Consider the following 5,167-nt stretch of genomic DNA (forward strand, 5'->3'; position numbering starts at 1 on the left):
AAGGCAGGTTAATTGATTCCCTTATGCCTGAGCGAGATGGTAGCTGCAGAGTGGGAAGTGCGTTATCACCCGGGCTCCACTGGCCGCCGTGTCAGTTCTCTTCACAAAGTTTTCTCACCAGTCTTTTCCCAGGCACCAGCCCACCCTGCTGCTGCCTCTACCCAGCGATCAAGGAGGGTGGCTGCCGCTGCAACTTTTGCGTTTGCCCTTTAAATGTCTTTTTGCCTCCCCAGCCACCTGTCTCTGGCAGAGAGCACCCCTAAGCTTTTTGGGGTTGCGTTTTGTCTGTATTTTCTCAGCTTTAGCTGCTGTAGTTTAGGGGTTCCGGTTTATGATTCAGACCCCATTCTTCTCGGGTTGACGCTAACTGGCCATTTCAATGTCCCTCTGGTGCCAGTGCCCGTGCGCACCGAGCCCACCCTCTTGAGCCTCCACCGCAATTCTCACCCGTTGGGATGTGTGAGAGTAGAACCCACTGTCCGCGGCACCAAGGCTCCTCTCCCACTATCGCTCCACTGCTTTCCAGGTGATTACTCCATTATTTAGTTGCATTTCCAGTTTGGTGTTGGGAGGAGGTCAGCGTGACTCCCTTTCACTCCTCCGCCATCTTTTTCCTCTCCAAATATGATGTTTTTAAGTAGATAACTCAAATAAATTCCCCAGTGGAACAGAAATTATAATAGTCATTCTCATGAGTGTAGTACAAAAAAATCTGGAAATTGATATGTTAAACAAAATAAACTTTGAAAAATTAAATTGATCTTTAAAAATATATGAAATCAATCACTGTACTGCTGTATGTGTTTATGAGTTTTTTTCTTTGCTTTTGAGAAGCAAAAACAAAGCGTACCTGGGTTAGAGTTCTAGTGGCACCATAGGTGGCTATCAATCTCCATGCACATTTACTTTTATAAATCATACCGTATAGCATTATTTACATGCATTTAAACTGAGAAGAACTATGTATTAGAGAATAGCATATTTTCATGGGTTTCATGTGTCAGAAAATTCTGTATTTCATGAATTATTTTTATGTCATTAGCCACCTTTGAAAAATAAGTTTTTTCAAAGTTGTTTTGCTTTTGAGAAGCAAAAAAAAAGTGGGTGTACTCATGGCTTGATAGCTCATTTCTTTTTAGGGTTAAATAATATCCCATTGTCTGAATGTACCACTGTGTACCACTTTGCTTAATACCTTCACCTTTTTCACCCAATCCTCCATCCCCTCCCCATCTCCTCTGATAGCTGTCAGTCTGTTTTCTGTATCTATGAGTCAGAGGAAAAGGGGGGTGAGGGGAGACAGAAGAGGGTCAAGGGGGAATAAATGGTGATAGAAGGAGACGTAACTTGGGGTGGTGAACAAAGTACAATATACAGATGATGGATTATAGAATTGTACACCTGAAACCCATATAATTTTATTAACCAATGTCACCCCAATAAATTCAACAATAATTATAAAAATAAAATATAAAATAAAAATATGGAGTCAAAATAGAAATAACAATTGCAAGAATTGTATATATTATTATAAAACAATGACAATTAGCTTTATGATATAACAAAACTGCTCAGAAAACTTTGAGAGAATTAAATGTTTGTTTCAAAACCAGAAAATGTAAATAAATTTGCTAAGCTTTAAACTAAATAAACCAGAAAAACAACAACCTAAGGAATATATTTTTAAAATTAACTACCAAAGCAGAAATTCATGAATCAAAACAAGGAAACATAGTAGAATTAATAAATAAATGAAAAATGAGGCTCTCAACAAAAACAAAATTTAAATACTGATACTTTCTACAATATGGAAGAACTTCAAAAAATTATGTTAAATAAAAGAAGCTGGTCACAAAGGACCATATATTGTATTCCATTTGTTTGAATTGTCCATATCAGAAAGCAGATTCGGTGGTTGCCTGGGATTGGGAGTGGAAATAGGGATCAACCACAAATAAAACAAGAAATCTGTTTTTCAATTTTATTTTTCAATTACAGTTTATATTCAATATTATTTTGTATTGGTTTCAGATGTACAGCATAGTGGTTGGATAATCATATGCTTTACGAAGTGGTCCCCCCAATATTTCAAGTACCCACCTGGCACTGTACATAATTATTACAATAGTATTGACTATATTCCCTATGTTGTACTTTACATCCTTGTGACTATTCTATAACTGCCCATTTGTATTTCTTAATCTTTTTGCCTTTTCACCCCCAATTTACCTCCCCTCTCACAACCATCAGTCTGATCTGTTGTCTATGAGTCTGTTTCTATTTTGTCTGTTTATTTTAGCACTGGGATGGTGGAAAAGCTCTAAAATCAGATTCTGGTGATGATTAATCAACTCAATAAGCTTACTAGTTGGAATCATACAGTATGTACCCTTTTCAGATTGGCTTCCTTCCCTTAGTAATATGTGTTTAAGGTTCTTGTGTGTACTCATGGCTTGATAGCTCATTTCTTTTTAGGGTTAAATAATATCCCATTGTCTGGATGTACCACTACACAGTGTACAGTTTATCCATCCATGTACTAGAGGCCATCTTGGTTGCTTCCAGGTTTTTTGAAATTATGAACAAAGCTGTTACAAACATCTGTGTGCTGTTTTTGTGTGGACATAAGGTTTCAACTCCTTTTGGTAAAAACAAAGGAGCACAATTGCTGAATTGTATGAACATATTAGTTTTGTAAGAAATCGTCAAACTGTCTTTCAAAGTGGCTATACTACTTTGCATTCCCACCAGCAATGAAAGAGAGCTCCTATTGCTCCACACTTTGCCAGAATTTGGTGTTCAGTGTTCCAGATTATAGCTATTCTAATAGGTTTGTAGATATATCTCATTGTTGTATTAATTGGCAATTTTGTGATGACATATGATGTGGAGGACCTTTTCATAAACTTATTTGTCATCTGTATATTTATGTGGGTCTATTTCTGGGCTTTTTATTCTGTTCCATTAATCTATTTGTCTATTCTTTTGCCAATACTGCATCGTTTTAATTACTGTAGATTACTGTAGATTAATAGTAACTCTTGAAGTCAGGTAGTTACTGTAGATTACTGTAGATTAATAGTAACTCTTGAAGTCAGGTAGTGTCAGTCCTCCAACTTTGTGTATCTCCTTCAATATTGTTGGTTATTCTGGGTCTTTTGTGTCTCTATTTAAACTTTAGGATCTGTTTTTCAATATCCAAAAGATAACTTGCTGGGATTTTGACTGGGATTGCATTGAATGTATAGATCAAGTTGTCAAGAACTGCATCTTACATTACGGATAAGTTGGTGTTGGTTCACTTGTGCTTTTTTGTTGATGTGGTTTGATTTATTTTTAAAATTTTTGAATAAATTTGGATTATTTTAAAAAGTTGCAAAAATAGTAGAGAGTCCCTGGGCTGTGTGGGGCTCACTGTGGGACTGATACAGGCAGGCAGTCGAGCCTGAGATGGGGGGATGGCCCACATTGGGTGGAAGAGGGGATGGAGGGGGTATGTTATGGGTAGGCCAGATCTCCTTGAACCAGCCCTCAGTTGGGCTGTAGCTGCTCAGGGCCACAGTTCCCCTTCCAGCTACAGCAGCTGCACCAGCACTGGGACAGGGGTGGCGGCACAACCAGCATCCTGTGTTTGGTAGCCCCAGAAAAGCCAGTGTGTGGGCTTCAGCCACCTCAGGTTAGACATATATTCTCCCTGGACAACATCCTCAGCGTGTGCCTTCTGGGCCAGTGGCCATTAGATGCTGATGGGGTCCTCACCTGTTACACCAATAAGTCCACTCAGACCACCCTATCTTGGCAAGAGATTAAAGGCAAGCGAGCCAGCTGCTGTACACATAAGCTCTCAGCAGTCTGCGGTAGCACAGACCACCACAAGATTACCAAGTCAAAGCAACAACTGCAGAGGCCAAAGCTGAGCTGCAGTGAGAAGGAGAAGGAACAGGACTCCCCACTACAAGGGGACCATGCTGTGTGGGGAACACTTAAGGGGTCCCCTCTCAACTTCCCCTCAGGGTTCCCTGTCCTTCATCTCAGCTTCTGCCTGCACAGGAGCCTGGGAGGGCTCAACCAAGAGCTGGAGGAGGAGTTTGTGAAGGAGCAGGGTGAAGAGTTGCTGCTGTGGATCCCCGATATCCCTGATGGGCATGGCACTCTAGCTCCCAATGCCCTCAGAGTGGCAGCTGTGATTTCCCCCTCCTCCTCCTAGAGCCTGGCAAATTCACCAGCTCTGTCCCCATGCCCTTGGCATCCTTACAGCCTTCTGGCCAGATGAGCAATCGGGAATATCTGGGTGAAATGGACGGGCTAGCATTCATTCCCCAACAGCAAAGTCTTCTGTCCAGGCCATCTCCTTGAAGATGGCAGCCCATCTCCTGTCCTTGACTTTGCTGCCTCCCCTTGTCCCAATCATAGCTATGTATTCAATTGGGAGCCCCTGGGAAGCTGTGAGAGTGTTTGTGTTCTAAGAAGTTATGTCTCCAGGTCCTGTCCTGGCCTTCCTGACTTTCTGTCCCAACAAGAACAAACTCCAGTTCAAGCTGACTGGCTTCGCCTTCTGCCCTGGAAGCTTGATGAAGCACCTCTTCCCCAGCATGGGCTTCATCTTCCTAACTGCCCCTGAAGCCCAGAGTGCCCTTTCCTCCCACCTGCCCCAGGCCACTGCCTTGGAAAGATCCAGCGGCCTTCAAGGCCTCCTTGCTGCCATTCAAGCCATGGCAGCACACCTGCCCTCAGAAGAGCCATTGCTTTTCCAGAGCTAACTGGTGGTCTGAGGGCCCCACCCCAACACTTTACTATGGAGACCAGTGTCTTGGTGGCAAGCCCCTCCCTGGCTCCCTTGAGGTGGGGAATAAAGGAGCTGTTCCGTTTAGGCCTTTGAGCACTTTCATTTATTGTGTCAAAGCCCTGGATCCTCTTTCTGATAGGTACTGTCCCCTTTGAATGGGAGGGGACCTGCCTTCTCCAGTAGCAGCTGGGCAACTCACAAGTTATACCTATGTTCTTGCCCCTCTCTCACTTGGTGGGAAAATCACTCAGAAAGTCTTGCTTGGGTCCTTCTCGGTATGAGTCCAAAGGACTGTTTATGGTATCCTTGTCCTTGTCACTGAGCAAACTGGCCACGATCAGCACAGAGGAGACACCACAGATTTCCTTTCCTCCCCTCCAC

General features: G+C 42.6%; 1 pseudogene; it reads left to right on the forward strand.

Moving 5' to 3' along the window:
* Nucleotides 1–2,753: 2,753 nt before the first annotated feature.
* Nucleotides 2,754–4,772, forward strand: LOC129076143 (protein FAM117A-like; annotated as a pseudogene).
* The last annotated feature ends 395 nt before the right edge of the window (nucleotides 4,773–5,167 follow it).

This window comes from Pteronotus mesoamericanus, unplaced genomic scaffold, assembly GCF_021234165.1.
Source record: "Pteronotus mesoamericanus isolate MK-2021 breed Mesoamerican mustached bat unplaced genomic scaffold, CSHL_Meso_final contig_57, whole genome shotgun sequence".
NCBI classification, from domain to species: domain Eukaryota; kingdom Metazoa; phylum Chordata; class Mammalia; order Chiroptera; family Mormoopidae; genus Pteronotus; species Pteronotus mesoamericanus.